This window comes from Anas acuta, chromosome 4, assembly GCF_963932015.1.
Source record: "Anas acuta chromosome 4, bAnaAcu1.1, whole genome shotgun sequence".
NCBI lineage: Eukaryota > Metazoa > Chordata > Aves > Anseriformes > Anatidae > Anas > Anas acuta.
The window spans coordinates 14,933,371-14,960,372 of record NC_088982.1 but is presented as its reverse complement, the minus strand read 5'-3'; the positions used below and the strand labels follow the sequence as shown (position 1 = coordinate 14,960,372).

At 37.8% G+C, this 27,002-nt stretch overlaps 2 long non-coding RNA genes across 3 annotated transcripts in view; one reads left to right on the top strand and one right to left on the bottom strand.

The window, feature by feature from the left end:
• Positions 1-27,002, bottom strand: part of LOC137855618 (uncharacterized) — a 65,628-nt gene that overhangs the window by 15,643 nt on the left and 22,983 nt on the right. The window contains exons 2-3 of one of the 2 annotated variants that reach the window (XR_011095852.1): positions 20,837-20,981; positions 18,531-19,317 (exon numbers count right to left, since the gene is read on the bottom strand). This is a non-coding gene — a long non-coding RNA (uncharacterized lncRNA). Of the gene's footprint in view, positions 1-18,530; positions 19,318-20,836; positions 20,982-27,002 lie in introns of those variants that run through there. The other variant, XR_011095853.1, reaches the window with a different exon arrangement.
• LOC137855617 (uncharacterized) lies at positions 4,289-13,118 on the top strand. Its single transcript, XR_011095851.1, has 3 exons — positions 4,289-4,412; positions 4,730-6,510; positions 10,440-13,118. It is a non-coding gene; the product is annotated as an uncharacterized lncRNA (long non-coding RNA).

Below are 27,002 nucleotides of genomic sequence, written 5' to 3'. Positions count from 1 at the left end.
TCTGATGAGTATTACTGTTGATTTCCAAGACACCTAATTGCCTAATTAAGCCAGAAGGAGTACCTGTGCCAGACTGTTCTGTTTAACATATGCTGTGTAACAGTACTAATTTATTTAATTTAAATATAGAGTATTTTATAGAAAATATCCAATATTAGCCTTAGCCTTATCTTCCAGCACTTTGTTTTAGTTCTACTGTTGCTTCCCAAATTGAAGAGCTAATTATCTTCCCTGCATAGCCATTACAGATTCTGTTCAGCTTGCCAGGAACCTTGTTGTTATAAACTAGATGAAATTAGCTTGTGGAATCCCTTTCTCCCACCCAGCTTTTAAAACCATTGTCACAATTTTCTGGAGCTCTTTTAACTTCCTAGTGCCTTCCTTGAGCTAACAAAGAATCCCAACATAGACCCTATGGCACAATGTCCTAACCTAACCACTCCTCTCTCTCCATACTCTTTTCACTATTACAACTGCCAATGCTTGGACAAAGCATCAGCAACTTCTGTTCACATGATTCTCCAGCAAAGACACTCCCTCAATCCTGTTTCCATTCAGTGGTTATCAGTTTGGAGTTCCACATATTGGCTGGGAGTTTATGACCTTCATTCCTAGGACAAAGTTCAAAGAACTCTGGATCACTCACTTGCAGCCAGTTGCTCATAACTTATCCAAACTATACTAATACAAAACATGTTGTATTTTACTTTTACTTGCAAAGATGAATGGTGGATCTGTTTTAACTTTTTATTTGTACTCCAATATCAATATATTTAATTTGCCAGGAAAATTGTCTTACATTCCTATCCCTCTAATGTGTAAGTAAATGATGTCATCGAAAGCTGTCCAGGCCAAATGAAATAATACTGTACAGCCAACCATTCTTCTGCCATTTGTTTTAAGAATAAAATTTCTTTTGTTGCCTAATCATGCTACTTATTTTATTGCAAAATGCGTAACTCCAAAGACAAAGTTGACCAGATATAACTACACTACTTTCCCTTTGTTATATCAGCTACATAACTATGCATTTGTAGGTTCACAGTGGGTTGTGGTAAAGTCAATCCCTGAAAATTGTAATTGAGGGAACTAAAATTATCAAAAGATAAATCAACTCTTGTTTGTTAATTATGTTTCTTTCATTAGAATTCATCTAAACAAAGCAATTTACAAAAAAAAAAAAAGAGAAAGCACTGTGAACAGATTTGTACCCATGTATGGAATACTTCATGATTACAACTACACATTCCTCCAGCCAAGCACAAGCACCCATTTACACATATTGGTAGCTCTTTCTAACTCATGACATTTTAAAATCTCAAAAGACAGCAGCAGTAGATTGTTCTTGGTGAGCATTTCACCCCAAATGAAAGGTAGAAATTGTTTGACTAAATTCTTAGTTGTAATGGATTTCATCACAACCCCAGAACAGTCTCTTTTGCCTTTACCTTAGCTTTGTTAACCTCTTCATTCACCCACTAGGTAAGGCTAACTTTTCTGTGTGTGCCAAGGTATCTCTTAGACCACAGTGGTCTAAATTGACCAGTATCACCTTATTATTGTTTGATGTGTTGCTTTTCTTATCAACAGTTTCCACTGTCCCAAGAGCAGAGCCAAAATACCTCCTTCAAAACTGGCAAACCCAGTGCCATTTATTTGGGTAAAGAAAAGGCACTACTTCATATTTAATCATTGTTTATTATCTGTCTGCATAAGGTTTTGTATTGCTCTGTCATTGTAGTATCTGAGCATTTTACACATAAAAAGGCTTGGCTTCGCAGTAGCCTAATTCCCAAAGGACTGCATGGAGATTCTGGCTCTGCTCCCTGCTGTTATATTCAATAGCTAGGATTTCCAAGGGGCCTATGGGTTTAGGTGCCTTACCCTCACTGAAATTGAATGCAAATTTTGCACTTCACATCTTTAGGCAGTTTTGAAAATCCCTTTCCATATCCTTTCCCACAAGGAAATTCTGAGAAACAGGTAGTATGCAGCACTGAAAATATAGAATCATAGAGCCATAGAATATCCTGAGTTGGAGGGGACCCACAAGGATCATTGAGTGGCTCCACACAAGACCACCCAAAAATCAGACTTTGTGTCTGAGAGCATTGTCCAAATGCTTCTTGACCTTTGGCAGACTCAGTGTCGTGACCACTGTCCTGTGGAGCCTGTCACAGTGCCTGACCACCCTCTGGGTGAAGAACCTTTTCCTTACACCCAGTCTGACCCTCCTCTGTCCCAGCTCCATGCCATTCTCTCGGGCACAATCAGAAAGAGAAGAGATAGCAAGTGTCTAATAGGCAAAATTAGGCTACATGTTGCCAGTGGCAGCTTCTGAGCATACTTAAGCAAACTATTTAACAGCACATAACAGTTCAACACAACACATTGGGAGAAGAAGAAACCATATTCCATTGAAGCTGCAGGGGGATACGCAGATAAGATGAATGTAATTACCAGAGTGGTAATTTAGTCAGGACGTTTACACTCATAATCTTGCCCCAGAAAAATTCCCCTACACCCTCAAGGGATATTAATGAACAGAAGTGGTTAAAACCTCAAGTTTTATGTCTCGTTTGGAAGATCAACACAGTTGTTCTGGACTAGACAGTGTAAAACTTTCCATAAAATAAAACGACAAACAAATCATTATTTGATTTTATATCCACTAGGAGCAATAAACAGAGAGGCCTCACAGCTTCTGCAGCGTCTGAGTAATTCTAAAAATTTCAGGACTGTAGCATGTAAGTGGTAAAACATCTGTTCAGTGTGGAGGGTTGTATATATTCTTTGGAGTTGTTTTTGTCATCTCTGGCTGATAAATAGTTTGGGGGCTCTCACTGTAAAGAAATGGCTAAATGGAGAGTTTACTTTCTCAATGTCTTGTTTGACTCTTAAAAGTGCAGCTATCATGTCTTCAGGCTTGTTTCCACTCTTAGGTTTCAATATTTTTAAATTGTATGAAAACTTTTTTTATGTTAAAATATTACAGTCAGTGTTATAGATAATAGATAACACATGCCATGACTACTTATTCGTAAACCTTTGGACATGACATTGCTAAAGAGCTAGTATTATTACCTACATAGGCAGGCTCTGAAATTGTATGCAAATTTATGAACCCAGAGTTGTTTGTAGAAGAACAGACTGGCGTGCTTGGCTGACTTTATTACATAAATAGTGGCATTGTTTTTAATACATCTGATTCAATAAATCATCTATCAGAGCTACTCAAGGTTTTCCTACCTGCTTGGCTTCATATTTCTCTGAAAAGGGGTGGTTTAGGTTAGCTATTGGCTTCACAGCAGTCTATAGTTTATTCTTTGGTGACTATAGAACCTCAATTTGTTACATTTCTTTCTGGTAGAAATACTATTGGTTAGTGTCACCTATTGACACTATTAAAAAATGTCTCTAGTAGGTTAACATAATCGCACTCGAATCCAGATTTTATGTTATATGGTTGAAATGATTACATTGTCAAATACCAAACTATACTATGCAGACTAGTAAAGAGGAAGAGATTATAGTGAAAATTGGTTGAATTTCCAGAGATGAGGCTAGGCATTTTAGTGAATCAACAACAGTTTTACCTTGCTTCTCTCATTCAGATCTCATTTTACATTCACAGTAAATATAAAATGGAAAGAGAGAAACAGAAAATATTTTCTTTTAGCCTAGAAAAAGTGCAGTAAACAATTCCCTTTCAAGATAATTTGGATTTTCCTACCAATCCTCTCCCCCAAAAAAGCTAAATTTACCCACCTGCAGAAGGGAGACGCATGTAGAAAGGATCGCTGTAGTTGCTACATAGATTCCTCTTTCAAAATGCTCTGGTACTAATGACACTCTTTGTATGGCTATAAAGCATAATACTACACAGTGTAGCAGACTTCTGTGGTTCTGCAACAGGCACTAGTGACATATGTTATGTCACTTGAGACAGATGAATTAAACTTATGTTGCTATTTGGAAGTTGTTCACATCTATCTGAATTGTTTACAGAGGGGAAAAACAACTTCTTGCAATAAATTTGTGGAGCAATATACAGCTACAGAGGACTGAGGGGATCTGTCTTTGTTTCTGCTTCAGAAGCTGAAAATGCATTGTTCATCTTTTTATAAAATCTCAGACTCTCTTCTCGCAGGGTGTGCATTGTCTCACATGTATTACTGTTTGTTATTTATTAATTGCAGTTTCTTACCAAGGGCATTACCTAACTGTGTGGGAGCAAGTTTTCAATATGAGATTGACCTGTGACTTTCAGGGGTGAAAAGCTAATGAAGTCGGCAGGAGTAACCGGAATGAGAGGGGCTTTTAAAACTCTCCTGCTTTTAAAATTCTCTCAGAGTAAAATTAATTCACTGACTCTTCTCACCTCTGCAAGCTACATTGATGACAAAGAGATGGTGGGTAAGAAAAGGAATATATTTGTTGAGGCTCTGAATTATTTTGTATAGAGGTCACACACATTTATGTAATCTGGTATAAGCAAAGAATACTGCAAGCATGATATTTTTGTGTATCTAACACAAAGTCTTTCTTCAGCAGGAAACCTGAAATATCAGAGTTCCTCTTGATGCTCTGGCACTCATATGTATTTGTTCTGAATTTTTCTTGGAAAAAAAATAATTTCAAAAGAAACAGGACTATATTGCTGAGTAATAAGAGGTTTTGTTTGTTTGTTTTTGCATTTTTTATTTTTTTTTTTTTAATTTTTTTTTAGATCAGTTTCAGTGAGAAGAGACTTCAGAATAGGAATGCTATGAAGTAATCACATTATATTTTGGGAGCCTGATATACTGCTACCGGTGGCATTCAGGCTACAGGCTGAGCTCATGCAGTGGATGCTTCATCTGAGACAAATAGCTCTTACAACTCTGAAAGAGGAAGAGAACTAGTACAACAGCCAAGAGTACAGACTGGAGGAGAGCAACCACCAGTGGGACAAGGCTTATTTAACCTGAGTATACATCCATCACACCACTCTCTCCTAATGAGGTTTCTATACAGCTCTGAGCAAAATATCAAGTTGTTTTTCTTGGAAGCTAATTTCTCATCTTTCTCGCCTTCCCCAGCACCTTACTAACTTTTTCAATACATCAAAATTCAGATAGTTACAGTTACTGTGAAAATGTGTCCCTTAGGAGTGATAGGAACCAACAAAGTCAGGGACTTCCAGTCTGCTTCTTTTTGAGACTTACAGAGATTTAGCATAGGGTATAAAGAGAGAGAGAAAAGTACATCCAGCACCAAAATATGAAGACAGACAGTTATCTTTTAAAATGTAGTCAAAGGCACTAATCCTATTTTCTGCACTTTGTGTAATCACCACGAACTAAATGGATATTAGAGCACTTTCCTAACAGACACAAATGTGGGAAATAGCCACAGAAACCCATTTCTTCCCAGCCATTGTGAATACTGAAAAGCAAGGAAAAATAATAAACAAACAAACAAACAAAAAACAATGGTTTAAATCCTATTAGGACAAAAATCCCTATACATTCCAGTCCAAGATTAATTTTTCCCACAAGGGCATATAGTACATAATGTTAACCACATTTTCAAAAGAAAAAGGAAAGACATCTTGAAGAAAAAAAGAGAAAAGTTCTGAGTCCTCAAAGCCATTAAATATATGCTTAACTTTAAGTACGCATGTAATATTGAGCAGAGTAGAAACACAAAGTATAGATTTGATTTTAATCATCTGTTGATTAAGCTCTGTGCTGATTGGGAGAGTTCTGCAGTATGCAGAAGTGTGGAAAAGAAAAGCATGTTAAAGGGTTAGCTGTTTAAAGGGCCAGGTTAAACAAGATGTAATTATGGCTTCACTTAGTCTTTTCATTCTGCTTCAAAGCTTGTGTGTGTGGGAAGGGCTTTGGCAGGTAGGAGCTAGCATTGGTGTCTCATTTTGCTTGTCTTTTTTTCAATGACCAACCCTTTTCTAATAAACCTAATTCTTTGAGATAACAGAGGACAAAATCTGCATATTAACTTTAAAGAAGCCCCACTGAAACCTCTTTATAAGGATGAGCCTTTATTTTAATACTTTGGATTTTATTGCTGGTGTAAAATCTTTAAACTCACAGAGAGCAAGCTTTAAGGCATTGTAAGAAAAGAAAAAGGCCCAGGACCACGTACTCTCTGAATCCTTTATCTTAATATCTAATAATAAACCCACGGGTAATAACATGGCCTATGAAACCTTCTAGCTAGGTGCTTAATTAAAAAACAAGATCAAAGGTCATTGCTTCATTTAGAATACAAATCTCTCCCTTTGAAACTGTAAGGGAGGGGGCAGTGTTCAATAGCTTGAAATACAATGCCTTGGTTCATTGGTCCCATGCTAACCCTACTGCAAGGTCATCATAACTGGAATGCAGCAAGTATGTCAGCCCCCTCTCTAATGCCTTTTTAAGGATGGCATCATGCATTTGTACTTTCTGAACCTGCTCTCATAGGCTGCATACAGAAACCAGCTGGAGGAAGGGCTGCAAGATCAAGGTGAGTACAATCAGCATTAGTTTTATCCAGGAGAAAATGGAAATGCAGCACCTGCAGTGTAGGAGTAGGCAAGGGTGTTTTATAATAACTGTTACCTACATAGGTTATGATAGCAAATACTCTGACATCCTCTTTCTTATCCTTCCCCTAATTCTGCATGAAAGGAAAAGCAGTTAAAAATCTTGAGTTTAATGTCAGATGTAGCACAGGTGGCATGTTAAGCATAACTCTGGGATAGACTTCACCGATCACAGATTAAAGATAAGACTGGACTTGTCATGATACTAAAAAAAAAAAAAAACTTGGTGCTGTTCTAAATCTATTCCTCATACAACTTACTGATTTCAATGAGAACAACACACACAACACACATATGTTTGGTAGCTTGAAATCAGCGTGAGTTAATATTCTCATTTACCTCAGCCAAACTACAATATGCCACAAATACACAAGCTTAGTACATATAAAATCAGAAAGGAAAACAAATCATCAGTCTTTTTTTTTTTTTTTTTTTTTTTTTTTGCCTGCACAGTCTCTTCAGAACCTTCTGCTTCAGCAGGAACTGCCTGCTGACATTGTTTTCCCAGGGAAAAACAAGTACCAGCCATGACACAAAGCTTACTGATTGAATAAACACAAATATAAAATGCTAAAGTGAGATGATCAGCTATAGCTTTATTTACCTTTGTCACAATGTACAACAAAATTTAAATACATGTAGAGCAACTTTGTTGGTCTACAGTAGCTTGAGGATGCATATTTGTTATGGAAGTAGTATTTTGATGCCTGGGCTTAATTTTCTACCATTGCTGACAGCACTCAGACTGGAAATTAAATATCCTCATAGCATTTTTGCTTCCAGGAATTTTAGAGGTGTAGGCCTTTGGTTTGAGCTGAAGGTTTCAAATTCTCTAGGACTGTACATCTCAGTCATTTTATCCCATGCCACATTCATTCTGAAATAGCACCTCTTTCTGCTACATTACAATCTGAGGAGATAGCTATAAAGGGGTTCACTTTATCTTTACTTGTAATTCTCCTTCCCCAACCTAATTGAATTAATATCCAGCTCTCACTGCATTAGTTGTTCAAGGCCAAGGGTTTGTGAAAATTTGAGACATAAGCTCTGCTATTTCTATCAATTCACAACAATCTTGAAGGAAATATTTTTCCTTCTTAACATAGTCATTATTTAGTAGTCAATTATTAATGTGTCATTTTTTGTCATTCTCTTGATCTTTACATGTAGAATATCTCTTCTACCACATAAGGATGGTTTGTGGTTGTCAATGTTAGAACAGCTCTCACAATGCTTTGTTCTATTTTTTTGCATTTCCAACAATTATTTTCATTTTCACGCTTGTCTTGATCCACTGCCCTGTCATTAAAATCAATATGTTGTGGCTCATATGTTCTGTTATCATATAAATAGTCTGAATAGTGATGATGTCTTTATTTGCCTTCAGCATCACTTTCTGTGGTTTGCCCAGTTTGGGGCATAGATATTTTATTTTAAATAATAATTGAATTCACTGAGAAAAAATTGTGATTAATATAGTTGTGAATTATTTGAGGAGCACTAGAAAATGGTGAATAATGGAAAAATATAATTTTGAATAATTTATTCAAAAATATTAGAATTGTACAATAAATTATTTAACTAATACAATTCAAATGCTCCTCAGTCATTTTTAAGGTAGCTTTTGCTCCCTCTACTGGATGATTAGCTGTTTCTGAAGGAACTAAAAATCTGTGGAGTCATGAATTCAGAATAATTTTTTTAAATATCTAAAAATACTTTAGTCACAGGACAGTGGATTTTAAAATATGGTACTTAAACTCAAAAGGGCATTTCTCATTGAGCAACCATCTTTTAAAAAGTGAAGCTGTAGACCTAATTATTTGGCAATGTAGGTTGAATTCAAAGAAATCGATAAACATTACTCCTTAAGGACTATCTGACAGTCAGTGATGAACTATGGCTTGGCCAGGGTAGGCAAAGGCATAATGCACTTGAGTAGTATTTATGCAAGTGATGATTGCTGGCACTCATTGACCATAGGAATGTCTAGATACATGTGGTACCTAGAGCTCTGCAACATTAACTCTGGTCAAAGTCTTCAATAAACTTTCAGTGTTTGAACATAACCTTTTAATCAATAACCTATTAAAATGTTAGTTATAGAGAGTGTTGAGTAGATCTCGATGCCACTGGAGCCAGGATGGGCACTAACATAGCTTGGTCTACCCACATAGTCGAGATGGTCCTCAGCACAGAAAATAAAACCTCTTGTTCCCACTCCAGTCCTGACCACAGCGGCAGAAAAGAAATAAGTCATACAGTCTGAAATACAGATTTCATTTGTTGCCCTGATTAGGCTGGACCCAGACTCCTCACAAGTGAACAACTTATCCTCAATTGCTTAATTGCTTTTTCCTCACTGGCCCTAATTTTTCTACGTTGATACACAGATTTGTCATTTTTTAATTGTTTCCTGCGTCATCTTAGCCTTGCATAGTATTTCTGATAGGAACTGTTGACCTTGCAAAATAACACCCTCAAAAGGCCTCTAAATTCCCATGAAGTTCAGTCCACTGACACATGAATCCTGTGAACTCTGGCCATCTCTCACAACACTGTCTTTGACCTTTGTGAGTCTCGTGTATCGTTCTCTACCACATCCAGCAGGTTCTCAAGTTATGTCCTCTAGTTTTCTGTGTCCTGTGTGTTTAACTAAACTTCAGCCCAGGGCCCAATTGACAATCTAGTCATTTTCTTGCAACCCTAAGAGTTAATAGTAATAATAATTAAACACTGTGATCAGCTTATGCTTCTTCTTTGGTATGCAATGTTCAACTTGACTGGCTCTTCAGATCTTTTGGTTTCTATCAAAGGTCCTGAGTCTTCTCATCAGGCCTCATCAGATCAAGTTCTATCTCAAAGGCTGTCTAAAGAATGCTGTGGAGAAGTATTGTAAAATTTGGGATGAGGCCTGATCATAAAATATACTAAAGGATAGTTTTTCCATTTACTTTTCTCTCAACTTGAGTCATGCCACTTGAGAGTAATTTATTCTGGCAAAAGCAAATTGAATTTAATTCTTAACTTACATTGAAATCAGTATAACATTAGTGAAGTCAGTGAAGTTAAATCAGAATACAGCTAGGATAAATGAAAGAAAAATCAAGTCTGCTTTGTGGGACAGCAAAGAAATGAAGTCCATAATTGCTCACATTAGAATTTGTTCTTCTAAGTAACGGACATCAAACAACAAGATATATTCAAAATCTATTCACTTCCAAGGTACTTTCTTAACCCTGTGTGTCAATAAAATAACATTGTGCTACCAATCACACTGCAATCAGCAGTCTTTAGATTACAGCTTTTATGGTGAGAGAATGGATGGCATCCCTTTGGAGAAATAAAGAGAATAGGAAATATATTCATGACTTCATAAGCAGATATTCAGTGTGGAAATGTTGAATTAATTTACTTAGTTCAGATGTAGGATTGTATAAATGTTTGTCATTATTTCTAGTGTAAAAATGAAGAAAGATTCATATAAAAAGAATTTGTCAGAATACTCATTGCATTTCCATTATCTAGGAAAAATGTGACTTAGGATCCATTAAACACAAAAGAGTGAGCAGCTAACTCACTTCCTGATACTTATATCAAAATTAGCTAGAGTAATATAGCTGTACAGTACATACAAAGTGGTATAGATTTATTTATAATCATTCTAAAAACGGTTCTGAAGAGATATTTTTGCCAAAAAAAAAAAGCAAAGGATGTGTTCTAAGATTAAGGGGCATTAGTTTTTACTGGAAAAGTGATTCTTTGATTTATAACTAATACAAATATTCTCATCAACATTAAGATTCTGTAATTCAAAAATTGATAAAATGTTCCTTTTTTTTTCTTTTAGCAGTGAAAAAGAAAGAAAAAAATAAAAAAAATAAAACAAAACAAAACAAACAACAACAACAAAACACAGAACAAGACACCTTCAGAAATTATTGGAGCATATATGTGTTGTACTTCTGCTCATCTCCAGCAGGCCCAGGACAAGTTGGAGAACTTACATATATTGATCTGTGTGCAAAAGGTTTATATCTTATGTATTTGAGATGTATTGCAGTTGTGGTGCATGAACAGGTCACCCACAAGGTGAGTCCATCACTTCCTAGACGGTGTGAAACCAACAGGTTGAACTGCCTCACCAGCAGTTGACAAGACAAGAATAAGCTGTATGAGCTAGTTAGAAGCTTGCCAGGTGGCAGACTTTACACTATGGTAGCCATCTGACAGATGGGAAAATGCATCAGAGACAGAACGATTCCACCACATGGAACATTTTCCAAGCAGGCATGGGAAATGAATTCATGTACTCTGAATCCCACTTGAATGCCTTAACTACAAGACCATTCTTCAACTTAAAAAGAAGACCATGTTGGGAGAATATAGTATGGAAAGTGCAAATATATAAATAATAATAATAAAAAAAAAACTAATACGAATAATATTCAATTTTGTCAAGACTCACACAAAAATTTTTGAAGGAATTTAAGTCCACCTTTTTCTCACTGGAATACCTGAATTTCAGGAAACAGATTCTGAAATAGTTCACAGAATGAAATTTCCAAATCTGGTCTAAAACTGAAAGTACGTATAAAAAGGCATCTTGTTACAGGTCTGAGAGGCAGTATTTCTCGTAGTTATAAGGAACAGAGAAGCATTCACAGCACAAGCCATTCTTTTCATGACTGAAATAGAAGCCAACATGACCCTTAGGTTATCAAGTATTCAACAGTACTTTTTTAGAGGAATGTTCTTTTTCTGAAAGCATCATCTGCTACTAGGGTTGCTAAATACTACCATAAGTCTTTTCTATTTGCATGTGAGTTGTTAAATCCTAATAACATAAACTGAAATGTTATATGCCCCCAAGACTGCCTCCAGACAAAGTTTTTTGGAATATTTTACCTCTAAGAGCATGGCATTTCTCAGAATGAGGCTAGCTTTCATGTGTGTTAGAAATGCTGGTGACCTCTTCTTTCATAAACTCTCGTCCTTAGAGAAGGCACTTGAAATTTGGCAGGAAAGTGAGAAACTGAAGATTCACAGCTGCAATGGACATTAACAGAAGCAGAACTCTTAACATGTAAAATACTGTATCACGTTACATGCTTGAAAAGAAACACAGAATTATCCTCTCTTTTACTTTTCCTCTATGCACCTTTGTTTGCCAATTGCAAAATGCAGGTGACACTACTTATCTTTCAAAAGCATTGTGAAAATAAAGAAAAGTTTGTGAAAAGCTAGAACTCTATACAAATTAACTCCAATGGGGAAAAAATAATTAATCTGTTTGTAGAAGAGTTTGAAAAATGGAAAAAATTACAGCAAAAAAGGTAGGAACCGCTACAGAGAACAAAGATTAAAAAGTATTGAATAATTACTGCCTAAACAAGCTTCCTCCTCTCTGCGTACTGAGGCATAGGTTTAGGAAAGAAGGCACAATGTATGGAAATACTGGTATGTAATGAGGACATGATAAAGATGTGTCATCATAGTTCTTAACATATGAGCTGGTGAGGGGCTTGGAGAACGAGTCCTACGAGGAGCGGCTGAGGGAGCTGGGCTTGTTCAGCCTGGAGAAGAGGAGGCTCAGGGGCGACCTTATTGCTCTCTACAGGTACCTCAAAGGAGGCTGTAGCGAGGTGGGGGTTGGCCTGTTCTCCCACGTGCCTGGTGACAGGACGAGGGGGAATGGGCTTAAGTTGCGCCAGGGGAGTTTTAGGTTAGATGTTAGGAAGAACTTCTTTACTGAAAGGGTTGTTAGGCATTGGAACAGGCTGCCCAGGGAAGTGGTGGAGTCACCATCCCTGGAAGTCTTCAAAAGACGTTTAGATGTAGAGCTTAGGGTTATGGTTTAGTGGGGACTGTTAGTGTTAGGTCAGAGGTTGGACTCAATGATCTTGAGGTCTCTTCCAACCTAGAAATTCTGTGATTCTGTGATTCTGTGATTCTGTGATTCTGTGAGACAGGCAAATGAAGGTAACACAGCCTGTAGGAACTCTGAAAACAAAACAGCCAGCTCTACTGATGGCAGGTGGAGTTCTTAGGCATAAAAATGTCTAGTATTACACATGGGTATTAAATTCTGCTTCTCATCTAAACTCCACCAACCTTTGATGTAAGTGGGAATTCAGATGTGAAAATTAATGTTTTTTCCTGATGTCTTCTCTATAATTAATCCATCCAGTTCAGCTCCTGCAACCCAAGCATCATTAAAACTGGAAAAACTTGTATCCTGCTCCAACCATGCCATATTCAGATCTTTTAGTCTCTCCCAAAAAGATTTTTGCTATCCTACTAGTGAGATAAATAGGATATTAATCCTTCCCTGAGAGATCCCTGTTTTTATTTTTTCTTTTTAGTTATTACAGGAAGACTGTGAAACACTATGAAATGTCTTAAAACTTGTGAGCTATGTCATTTAGTAGTGTAACCATGTTAGCTTGGATACTTATCCATGTTTATATTGCATGTGTGTTTGTTTGTATTTTGTGGAATTAAATAACGATACACATTAAGATTTAAAGGTTTGGTCTGTGACTGTTTCTTCAGTATTGTAAGTGAAGATTCAGACATCACACTAGTTTCTCATCAGCCTTGTAATCCTATAAGCACCAAGATCTCTGCCAGAAAAATCTCCTGACACCTGTTTTGCTAGCAATATACATAGCTGTATCACCTATTGCACAACAAAGCTGTGCAATATTCTCAAGCTCGGACATCCTCTCCTATGTTATTTCTACGTCATTACCAGAAGATTAGGAACGACACAAACTAGTGATGGGAACCACTTGCTGTGATGGGATGTCCCTCTTCAACCAGTGATGAGCACTCACAGAGAGTATGGGAAAGCCAGGATTGGCAGAGCGACAGAGGACTGCAATGGAGATCTATTTCTCCATTTCATCAGTATTTTCTACTGAAGACCTGAGGTCTTCAGGAAATCCTTTATCTCAGGCAGCTAAAAGCATGGCAACACCACACAGCAGAGTATGACTCGAAGTTCCCAGAGTTAATGGGGACCAAAAAGCATATATCCAAGGACATTGCTATTTTGCTTTTGGACTCAGCCTAACACAATGTGAAACACGGTCTGTGAATACCATGGTCAGCTGCGGTAAGAGCCATCTCAGGCTATCTGCTCCAATTGCTTTATACTTAATCTCTCTCCTGTTATTGTGTCAGGCATCAGGACACCTTATAAGCATCAGGGAGTCCTGTGGCTCCTTAGAAACTGAAATGGTCCTTTCCTTTATATTTTACATGGCTAAGAACTCTTGGCTGAAATACTGGATAAACCAGGGAAGTTTCTGACAGAGCTTTGTCTGCAAATAGAAATCTAAATTATGTGTAAATATAAGAAAAATATTTAATGCTTGTATTGTAAGAACAATTTCTCATGAAATCTGATGTTGTTTTTTTGTTTGTTTATTTGTTTTCTTACAGCCTTTCTGACAGTCTTTTGATGTTGCACAGTGGGTATTTTTAAGGAATTCATGCCACTCATTACTAAATAAACATCTAAAGCATTTTTTTTTACATCCAGAATAAACTCTATCAATATTTTATTTATTTATTTATTTATTTTTCTGCTGTGAGGCTGCTTATATTAAGAGGCCCCAAGACTCTGCTAATCTTTGCAATGAAATCATTATACCAGTAATAAAATAGGAAATGAGCACACTGCGAACAACACCTTGATTCAGAGAGCCTAGAGATGCAAAACAATTTTAGAGACCTGTAGCCATTATCAAAAATAGCAGACTGCTTGTGACAGATAACCAGATGTATGCACAATATCTCTGACAGAGCTTTAACAAAGAACTGACAGCTGGTTCTAAAAGAAAAAAAAAAAAAAATAGAATGGGTTTTAAAGGAAAGGCAATTAGTACAAGCACTTCAGGAGGATGAACATTAACACTGACCTCTAGGGCTACAGAAGAATCATGGAAACTGCCCACAATGTCCTTGGTGGATATTCTCCTAACAGTGCTGGAAAGCAGCTCTTGCTTGTCCCCTCTTACACCAGTCACAGGACTGGGAGTCAAAAATATGAAGTAGAGAAAAAGAAACTGTTAGAGGTTTGCAGAGCAAAAGCTTGAGTTGTCTGTGAGAATCATTTGTATCTTGAGGGTGCTTCAAGGGTACATGCATTGAAAATGCTGTCAGACCAATTAATGGGAGAAAAATCCATCAAGGGACACCAACATGAACATGCCATCTTTATTCCTCAACCCCCTGAGCCAGACATGTCCAGAGGATTGGAGAGCACCATGAGAAAACTACTGTCACATATGCCTTGTGCTTATATTCCTTCTAGACACCCACTGCACGCTGCATTCAGAGACCAGACACAGGGAGAGAGGGATTAAGGGGCCCCTTTGTTACTGCAAAAGAGCCACCAAACCCTGCAGCAGACTATAAGTTCCTCTAGCTCATTGCAGTGCCATGGTAAGCATCAAGACAGTCATAACCAGCACATGACCCTGCATATCCAACTAGCTCCTTCTTCCCAGAAGCTGATGACAGCAGCAACTCTGGACCAGAACCTTCAAAAGGTGCTGGAATTTGTGCTCAGACCCCATTCTCTGTTGCTAAATGCTGGCTACACACCTCTCCTGGAGACAGCAACAGAAAACGTGTCTTCCAGCAACCTGTAGAAACTCCTAATCCTTATTGTGCCCAGCTGAAGATAGTGCTAACTGCTTGTTAGTAGAGAAACACCTAATTTTTGTTATGACTGCAATGACTTTTACTGCCACAGTGTGCTGCTTACAAGGGAAGCTGATTCCTCACAGCACAAGGAAAAGATTATTACATTGCTTGCAAAGGTGAATGCTGTAACATGCATGGCTCTATGGAGGCAAGCCTAGAAGCTGGACAGAGTATAATGTGTCATGATTTATACCCTTTGTGGGTTGTACCTCTCCATGAGAGGTAGTGACAGCCCAGGGCTGCAGTTCAAACCGTTCTACTTAAGGTCGGTACAAAGAAGTCAGCAGTCCTTAGACTACAGTAAGAGAGAGGGTTGAAGAGTGCTTGCAATAGAGCACATAAAACATAACTGAGAGCAAGTACCAAAATGTACAGATCATTCAGGTGTTCATAGGTGTTCATATTAATTTAAAAATAATTTCACCTATATCATGGCACAGCACTATATGTCTAAACCTCTCTATAAAGTACTTATGCCCATTTATGAGGTGTAACTGTGATGCATAACTCTGGTTGAATTTATCTGTGGGTTGGTGGGGGGGGGTTGTGCTTTTTTTTTTTTTTTATTTCTATTTGTTTCTCTTTTCCCAGTGACACATAACATTCATGAATATTTTAACACTTCTGACAGAGATCCTTGTAAACATAGGAAATGATTATTATATTACAAATGTATAGGTACATGTTTGCAACATGCAGGTCCTGGTCAAGCAGATCTTTGAGTGCCTGGGGTGAGTCAAACTCTGAAACGTCTTACATATACACAAATATACTTGACAAAATTCAGGCTTTGTCATCTGGCTTGCGCTGATCAGCAGCATATATGTACTTGAGCATTGCTCACAGCTACTTATGCGAAGCCTGTTGTAATTCATACCTGGTCACTAGCCATTTACATCAAAGCACAGGATCACAAGAGAACTCAAGTTGGAAGGGACTTCATGAGGTGCCCATCTCAATATCCTGCTCTGACCAGGGGTAGCTCTGAGATTAGACCCAGCTGTTCAGGTCTGTATCAGATGGCTCCTGAAAACCTGAGAGAATAAAGACTGCACAGCCTTTGTGGGCAGTCTGTGCCACTGCTGTACTGTCTTGAAGGGGAAAAAGTTTACACTTTTCTCCAGTCTGAACATCTCTTGTTTCAACATCTGTTGTTCCTCACCTTCCAGCCACACATCACTATAAAGAGCCTGGCTCCATTTCCTTGATGCCATCCCTGTAGGCTCTGGAGGTGGCTGTTGGGTCCTCCCAAAGTCACCACTTCAGGGTGAACCAGCCTAGCTCCACCTGTCCCTCCTGTATGTTGGCAATGTCTTTCTTATATTACAAAGGGCACAAATGTCAAAGGTATCTATAATTGGGATGTTGATTTTCAGCACTCCTGTGAGGATACTTAAATGAAAGCAGTCAGAAATAGTGAAATGGTCATGCTCAGAGTTACTGTCATTTGATTTACAAAATAACATTTGAAAACAATATGGTTTTGTCACCATAGAATGACCTTCTGTTGTCTCTGTACTTCAACAAAAACGGAAACTAGGGTTCCCAGTAATATGTTAATGTGCAGCCTCAAAACCCCCAGTGCAGTGGTAACAAGAATCTTTTCAACCACTTTTTGCCTTTTTGTCAATAAAAGGTCTCAAAAGTTTTTCTAATAAACACTTGTGTGTTTTGTTGTATAGAATACTATTTTTTTTCCCCCTGGAAGTTAACTTTCTAGTGGGTGGCCTGCTTATTTAACTTCTAAACTTTGAAGTCAGTGAAAACAAGGGAATGAAGAATGGAGTGATGGGAGAATATACACACTATAGGAGAGGCTTAAACAAGGGTAAATTTGTGTTAAAAAACACCAGCCCCAAAATATGTTGATTGGTAGAAGAGATAAGTAATGTAAACAAGCAAAAAACACCTTTTAAAATGCTTTTCCTTTCTGATACACCTAAGTGAAGTAGCAAAAATATTAAGCAATCCCTTATTTGACCTTGGAAAAGCCTCCACTTTAGTTGCAGGTTTGTCCTATTTACTTTTGCTTTTTATGAATATTCCAGAAAAACTTTTGTTGGTAGGAAAGTTTGATGAAATAATAAATTTCATAGGTGAAAATTCAGTTCCAGGAAGTCAATGAGGCCTCATTTATGACATTCCCAGATGCTGGAGAAGAGTAGATTGAAAGTCACGATCAGTTATTTGCACCTAAACCTTGCTTTGAAGAGTAATATTAGCCAACAAGAAACAGAAATGGTATCATATGCTTTATGTGTGCAATAAAAACAGATCAGTCTTCAATGATAAAAACATATGAAACCCTGCTAACTAATATTGAATTTCTGATTTGTATATTTTGCGGACAGTACTTCTTATAGACTTTTTTCTTATAGACCTCTTTTAAGATGTCAAGGGTGAAGGCACCCTATAGGCTATTTCAGATTTTATTCTGGACATGTTCTTTTTAGAAGTAATTTTTTTTCTTAATCTTGACTTTTCTTCAAGTTGTTCTGTGTTCTCTGTTTGCTCTGTTCTTTTTGGGTTTGATTTTGGAGAGAATGTAGGTTTTATTATTTTCTTTCATTTTCACAGCAAGCATTCTAGCTTTTACTTTTTTGTTGACCTAATTTACTTTCTTGATTTGTGTTTTGTTTTGTTTTCATATATGTATGTATATATATATGTTTACTTGGGATGTATTTTTCCTTTGGACTGTTTTCCCCTCTTCCCAATTATATCTTTTTCTTTCATGCTGTTTTTCTTTGCTCTTGCTTTCCACTTTGTTCCCCTGCTAGTATGTTTGCTTTTCAGATTGTGCAACTTCTTTAGGCTATGACTTCTATCAGCTGCTGGTACTGAGAGGAACGATATACAATGGACTGGTCCTCAGGGACCACTGTTTCAGTGCTCTGAGAATGCACCAAGGACTCAGGCAGACCTAATCATATCGCGCAGTTTGATTGCAGTGTGATTACCCCTGGAAGAAGGGTTGTTTTCTTTCTCCCACCACAGAGAGGTAGGTAGTCGGCACTGAATAAGAGAAAATTTGAATGACATCAGACAATTGAAATACTTTCTAAATAATGGATCCACATCCTGGCTATACAAACTAAGAATGTATTCCTATTATTGCTGAACTCCTCAGGAGCTATACTGAGCCCTCAGAAAGGCCCTTTCACAAGAGAGGAGATGTGCAAAAGAAAGCATTTAAAGAAAATTAACTTTTTTTCCCCCAGAGTTCTAGAGAGTAGATGTAAAATGGCAGCATGGGAACATATTCCTTGGTAACTACTGCAACTCAGAAATGTGGTTTATAGAAATATACTCAAAAGAACATATTCTTATAAATGAATGGGTTATATCTTATCCTTATTTTAATATGGACCAAGCTGAGATTCCTGTCCTTTTCAGAAAACAGAAGTTAAAAGAACAAGAAAAAGAAAAGGACAATAAGGAGAAGGCTATTGTTTCAACTGCAAGGATTCTTTTTACGGTAGTTTTCACTGGACATGCACACTTAGACCTTAGGTCTCCAGGCTAAACAGAGGGATACTACCCTGTGCAAGGAGGAAGGCACAGGTCATCCCACTCAGCTGCCATCACCAGAGAGAAGTCCCCAGGGCAATTCTCCCATGGGAAGAAGGGAGAAGGGAAGATAGCAAGCAGGGAGGGAGGTGCTGGCAGGATGAGGGCAATGCTGGTAAGATCGCATTGTTATACTGTGTCATCATATCCCAGTAGCTAAAACAGTAGCTCAGAAGTTCAAATACACAAGTTTAATTCTCTGCTTCATTACCCACTCTTGAAGTGGTGCTGGGAAAATCATAAGATCCTGTGCTTTGACTGTATTTAAGTAGCTTACTGTTATTCATTTCAAGGGGAATAACACATGAATACTCGTCAATATCTAGAATTTGGTTTCTTCATACCAAAATTTTCCATCTCTGGGACACAGGACTTTCAGCCTCCATGGCCAGCGACCAGGGACAAAACTCACTTCAGGGGGACCCAGGCATCTGCAGAATCTGCAGACAGGATGGGATCATTCCACATTCTTCTACATTGCTCTTTTCTCATCATACCACAGAGATAATATAGTCTTAATTTTATGTGATTTATGTGGATTATTTTATCTGGGGGGGGGGGGAGGGAGGGCGTATCATCACTAATTTAACATTTTGACATCATTATGGCTTTTATAGGAGCAGGGAGATTGTAGAGAAAAAGCACATTTGTTTTCAGTGCAGTAGCTCTGACATAATTGGGGAACAGAGTGAGACAGATAAAACTCATATGACAAGTAATTGGATATTTCTATGAGAGTGCTCAAAAGAAATTTCTTTGTAAACAAAATAATCTTAAGATGATCATACTGGGGATCACAAACTTAAAATAAGCAATAATAGAATTTAGAATTTATTTGTGAAAATCCAGGTATTGTATACTTTTCCATAAACATCACTAGCACAAAAAAAATGAGCGTTCATTCATTTCCCAAGTATTTGCATTATTGCTTGTCTAGAACACCTGGGTTATTTCCTCATTCACTTTAAGACCTTTCATCATCTCTTTATCTAATCTCAGAACAGCATGGGCTCCTACTTCCGCTCATCTATCTTATGTGTTTAGTGGAAGCTAATAGTGAGATAGGAAGAGGAGTTAAAGATACAATTTGAATGAAAAGCAATGATCAAAATATTTGGTACACTATTTGGAGAACAAAATGAAGGCTACAATTTAAAATGCTTCAAAGACTTTCTGTATGCTGTTGACTAGATAATGTCTACATAATAACGTACATTATCTTCTTGGCCACCAAGGTGGCAATTTGCCACATAGATACTATTGTTCAGTTGTTTGAGCAAGATCCTGGAATCACAAACTACAAGACAAACGTGAATGGCATTTGTTAGAAGCTTTTCCTCAAATATATGAGACTACACTTACACGTTTCTTTTTAAATGGATTTGTGTTGCCTCTGGTTCTGCAGAGATTGATTCCTATGAAGTGAGAAAGCTCTGGTGTATCGCTTTGTAAGACTGATGTGACAACATGATAGACATGACTTCATGTGAACATGTTATTAATTAGATTATGAGCAAAACTGAACACTGTCACACAGTGAGGGAAGAACACATTTCTACGGAAAACCTGGCTGTGCAGGTGAGCAGTGGGAGAAGTTCCTGCTCAGAAATGAGGCAGTCAAGGATTTTCCTGCCCCACTGGTTATGATATTTTTCCATGCTTTATCTTCTTTTTATGTACAGCTTTGTAATTTTTTTTTAGTCACCGAATAGATTAGTGAAGATAGTTCATGCTTTACATAATAACAATGAGCTACTGCAATAAAGGGCAAAAATGTTCACAAGCCTATTCCATTCTTCAGAGGGAAACTGGAACCCTATGAAAGATACATACATTCCCTCTTAAAGCTTAAGAGAGAATTAGATTCATGAAACTAGTGATTCAGATAACCAGCTGAGCAGAAAACAATTTAGTACTAGATAAAAAGAAATGATGCACAAAGTATGTTATAAATCTTACCTTTTTCTGGAGGTGAAGCTAATAACCCTTGCAGGTGGTTCCACTTTCATGGGACTTCAGGGCAGGGCTCTGCACCCCTACTCTCTGAGTGGGGATAGTCTTACTTCCCCCTCCCCTCCTTGGCAGAATGCAGCTCTGACATTCCCTGGAATAAAACAAAGATGCTAAAATTGTCACTTTTCTACATTAGTTACAGAAGAACAATCAGAGGAGCTTCTTAAAGTCTGTAGATGAGCTACCAGATAAAGTCCTCATGGGCTAGTTTGTAGAGGGGATACAATAGGGAGAAAAAAATTAATTGATCAGTGCTTGCAGGTAAAAAAAAAAAAAAAAAAAAAAAAAAAAAGGAATAGTGACTACTACTTGCTGAGGAGGTTGAAATACAGTTCATGCATTTATGCATGAACTAAATGATTCTATGATTCTAAGATTTTGATAATCTAGCACCAGAGTACTGGTGGCATTTACTTCCAAAAGGAAGTATCTGGGATTTCATTTTGTGAGAGCACCAACCTTGCTCAGATGTACTGATGGTGTGGGGTAACTGCCTGCTTCCTCTGTCCCTAGTCACCCTCTGCAAGAAATATTTCTCTGGGAACATGCTGGAACTGTGATCCTAGCTCCTAAAGGTCCTGGGGTATGGAAGGCATATGCCAAGTTGGTCACCTCTCAGCTGAGGCCACAGCTCAGCTGGCATTTTCATCTATATTGCATTTTTAGACATAATATCTAAAGCCCACCCAGCAGCAATTAGGGGCCTATGTACACAACATAAATGTGTTGGTGACATCTCATTCTGTTAATTAACTGAAGCACTGTATCACCCTGACGTGGCTATGTTGCTTCTGGATCCAGAGTTCAAAGGTTTGCTGCTATTTAAGATCCCCGCATCCCACTCAATGTGAATCTGGGTATACTCTGTGTCTCTCATTAGTCACAGAAGATTTTGTTTCTGCGCTTTACCTAACATGGTATTTCTATTATTTATTTACCTCACCGCGGTGCACATCCTCATGGCCATACATCCTCATTATTGTTCTGTCCTTTTATAAAACCTCCACCAAGTATTCTCTGCTTCTTGTAGATTGTGTACAGGACTCCTGAGTGTTGAGTAACCTATCAGATGATTTCTGAGCTTATTCTGAAGTGAGTAACTAACAGCAAAGCCACTGCAGTACATAACTAATGAGAGCGAGAGCCTTCCTCTGGGTCTCATCTGCACTCCCATATAGTTTACCCTTATTGCCATCACTTCATTTGAAATGGGATTTTATTGCAGTGATTCCAATACTGTCAAACTCCCCACTACCACCGCCTCCGCCACCTTTGAATAACTAGCTTCAAGAAGTGCAGATGGGACCATTGACTAAATTGTCCCTTATTTTGTCTGAGCATTTGTTATTCATTGGTATTTTCTGAATAATCTGGATGAGTAACATTCAAGCTATAGACTGCTCACAAACCATTCACTCCTGCTATCAATGTTCATTACGCTTGTTGTGTGACTTGGCTGCCTAAGTTTCTGCTTTGATTTTTAAACAGTAGAAGAACAACAAGGGAATATGACCATGAATTTTCACATAAAACACCATTTTTTGCTAAAATTCATTGTTTTGGGACCTGTGCTGTTCAGATACCTGAGAGATTCCGTGTTTTTCTTGGAAATGACTTAAACCCTCCTCAACCCTCCTGGGGAGTTTACGTTGACAGTCCCACCAGGTTTATGATTCAGTGGTGAGGTTTCATTCCTTCATATCTGAAGACTGTTCTTGATGTGAGGCAGCTAAGAAATGATTATGGTTACGTGTTAGCAGCATGAGAGCAGCTGTCTCTGCAAGATGAAGAAAAGCTTGTGTGCTCACTAGCTCCTCTGCTTTTTACTTCTCACTGCATTAATCTAATAAAAGATGTTTCTTTTTGTGATAAACTCCACTCACTTTCAGAGGAAACACAAGGAAACTGGGGCATTTGCATATTGAAAAGAATAGAAATTGTTGCATGAAGCTCCCCAAAGTGTTGATGAAAATAGGAACATTTATTTGCAGCTGCCAGTTAAATGAAGAGATATGAAACTTTGTTAGTACTTTGCCAGAAACTGGAAATCAGTGGGGAGCAAGAACCCTGAGAGCTCTTCCTGACGCAGGGGGCTGATGAATGAAGAAGCCAGTGCATTTAGAAATACCACGAAATGCTTGGAAATGCCAAGAAACTAGCAGGCATTAGAGGTCAATTCTCTGGACTATCAAAAGCCCTGGATGAAGGGAAATGGTACATTACTGGCAGACGAGCTATGTTGTCAGAAAGTGGTGGGGATTTTGTTTGTTTGTTTGCTTGTGTTTTTATTTGGTTGCTTGCTTGTTTTTCCAGTTCATGATGCGTCCGATGCAGTAAAATCAGGAACAATGAGAATGCAAGCAAAACTATGAGCAGAAAATTATATTGCCATATTTAAGTATCTGCATCAGATTCTGGATTTGAAAAGGTTAAGAAGAAAGGGATCTGGTCCCAGCCATCAAGAGCAAAAAGCATGTTAAGGGCACGTCGAAAAGTAGCTCAACAGTGCATCCCTGGCAATTCAAATTGATTTGGTTTTGAAAGTGTATTTTTTCTGCAATGCAGCAGTAGGTTAGGGAGCAAGAAGCAAAGAAGTTAGACAAAAATTGAATGTTTCAGGAGATATGAATGTACTGTGACAAAGTGGGAGCCATCAGTTGTTGTGCAAAGCAGTACTTGCCAAAAGGAGGGGATGTGAAGAAATGTTATGCTACGAAGTACCCCCAGGCTATGTTTGAACACAACTGTGAGAAAGCTGCTTCTATTGCTCACAACATCCTTTCCGTTGTCCAACCAACACAACAGCCAGTGACCACTTCCCAGTATTCATGCAGGTCAGTCACACAACCATCCCATCTATACACCTCCCACCTCTGGGAATAGTATCCTGGTGGCAAAGGAAAAATTCGTTCACAAATTTTGAGATAGGTGACCAATTATCCACACATTTTCTATGATCACTTGAAATACAGAGTTTTAAATAAGGTTTCTCACCCTGTTTTCACAATATGTGGATCTATTCCTAGCAGAAATGTTTGTCTTTCTTCCTGGAAGAGTAACATAAAAGTTTACAACCTGATTTCTACTCGAGACGAAACAAGGAACCTTGTTTTTCTCAGGGATATCTCAGCTGAAACATATGGCATATTTTAGTTTGTGTGTACCTAAATCTGATAGCGTCTTTACAGATGTTATAGTAAAGACTGTTTTAATATAGCTTCATATCACCATCTGAACTATCTTAAAAGAAACCTGTTTGTACATATACAAGCCAAACCCGCGTGCAAAAGATGTTGTCATGACAACAATGAAAGTCAGTAGATCGGTTAAAATCATCTCAGATTTGAAGCTTCTCTTTAAAAAAAGGAAGCTGACTACTCTGACATGCAATGAGTTTGTAAGAGCAAAGTGTGTTGCCTTTCTGGAAGAGACTGTACCATATTTTATACGTATATTTTGATATATTTGGAGATTATGAGTGCCAAGTGATATTATGGTATCATAGTTAAAGTACTCAAATCTCCAGCAATTAGACTGAAATAAATTAGTTCCTGGATTTTCTGGAAACATAATCTCTCGTGCCAATCCAAAAATTTTCATGGAGAACTCCCCTTTTCTATCTTGCCACTGTGTGATTCATAAATAAATAAAAGAATTATCTTAGCATCGATTAGTTCAGAATTCTTTAAGATCAGTTTATATAAAAGTGTAAAGGTTTTAAAACTCTAAATTATTCAAGTTATTTAGCAATCTGGTATCAGATAAACATGGAAAGCAGAAAGCAATTTTAACCAGAACTCATTGACTTGCAATGAGAAATGTGCAGGAGACAGATGTTCCATTTCACAAAGGATTTTGTGGTCTCCAATCTCGACTTCATTCTGAATCTAATGAAATATAATAAAATTTGGAAAAGAAAATACTGAAAAGATTTCATTTCAGATTCACAAAACCATTTCAATTTGTTTTAACCATTTTTTCACCCTTTGTATCATGAAGCTATTGGCTATTTTCACATCTGTGATCTGTCTTAACCCTTGGCCATTCATTTTCCCTTCCTAATCTCTTCTTTTAACTCCTCATTCTCCAATCCAGTTCTTTCTCTTCTTATTCCACTGAGACCGCTTTTTTCAAAGTTTTTCCAGACCTTTGTATGTCTTACTTTGTTACCAGCTCTCCAGCCTTGTTTCTGAAGCCCAGAAGCTACTTCTGACACTGTCAGCTGCACTTTCATCAAAGCTTGGGATTTCTTCACTTTTCCTGCCTTCCAACTGCTGCTTTAGGGCAGAGAAGTCCTTTGTAGTCCCACCAAGTTCTCCTTCTGTTGCCATCTAGAACTAGTCTCTGAGTCACAAGCACAAATATAATCACCATGTCTACACTGACTCATTAACCTACTTGTCTAATAAAGCCCACTCTATCTACACCAACAGGCGTGCCTCTGACTTATCTTTGTGTCAATCAATATCTCTGTGACTCACTCTGTGCCACAGTGTTCATGCCAAGGAAATGGAGGAGCTGCACCACAATACTGCACAGATTTCACTTGCTGGTTCCATAGTTTTCCAAAGACATATTCCATTTTAAACCTAGAAATTGTTATTTTTCAAGTTATGAATGAACAGAAAATAATACAGAGATAAACACCTCATCATTTTTCTTCTGAATATCCTGAGTACTGTGCTACAGCTAGGAGTCCCAGAGCAACATGACTAGAACCTAAATACACAAAATAGAGAGAAAAGGATTATAAAAAGAAGAGACTTGCCTAAGGTCACACAGCAGCTCAGTACCAGATTGCTTTACACAAAGAATACAAACCTTGTATGCGTAGATTAATGTACTGTCCTACCAACTCTCTACAAAGCTAAGAAAAATAAAAAGAAAGATTTTTAAGCTTCTAAAATCCAGTGCTGAGATCATTCTTGGACATAAAGCCTTGGTTTATCATTTATTTTATACCAGAGCTCTTTTAGGGGCAGATTTCTAAAAGTGACCAAGCACCTAGAGATGATGGCAAGTTTCCAATTGTATTTCTAAAGATGCTTTTATAAATTCTTTCATGCAGTTCTCTATAGAATTTAGAGTCTACATTCATTTCCTTTTCTCATCTTTCCTTTCTTTCTTCAGTTTTTGTATTGTTTTGTTTTATTTTATTTTTTGAAATAGATTATGTGGCTCTCGAGAGAAAAACAGTCTTATAACACTGAACAGGATTTGCAGTCTCAGAAGCCCTAAGAAGAAATACGTCCATCAGGTCCTTCCGTATCAGCAGAAAGAAATCAGGCTCCACAAAAACAACATTGCTGAATGTCATGATGGTCTGAGGCTTGAGGCTTGAACTTCACTGCTGTGGCAGGGCTCTGGAGTAACAAATTCTCTAAATTATAATTGTAGGTAATCAAAAATAATGTCCTCAGTACACCCACTGCAGAAGGTTTATACACAGGTTTCTACAGCAGCATGTTACATGCCTTCTTAAGCAAAGGCATTTTGACTCCACCATGTCAAAACTTGGAACTGTACCTGCATAAACAAATGCTCCAAATTTTCGGTCCTTGTTGCCTAGAAATAAATGGCTTAAAGGAAGCACCCTGACTTTGCATAATACTGAGGACCCAACAGCTTCAAATGAAAGTGTCTCTGGTTTACATGGTGCTGATGTTAATTCTCTCACAGATTCAGCAACCATAACACAACACAGCTGCCTCAGCTGCATGTCAGTGATACTGCTGGAATAGAGTATGTTTTTTCAAACCCTCAGATAAAAGCTTCCCTAGGAATGCAGGGAATGATGATGAATATTCCTGTCCCTATTAGAGTTCTGGATATCCTCAGAAACAGCACTGTGTTGGTTTGGTGATGCACTGTCTCTCCGAGTACGGCTATCATTACTTCTGTCTGCAGACAGCAGCAGAAAGCAGCTTGTAATGAGGCCATGTCAAGATTTGGTGAGCAACCTCAATGATTAGCTCATCTCTTGCCTGTGCAGGGAGGAAAAGGGAAAGTAATTAACTTCAAGCCCAAGCCAATACCATTACCTTAGCATTGGTAGTGTGTTGGCAAGGTACTGGTGCTGCTCATTTATAATAAGTAGCAGCAGTCTCAGTCT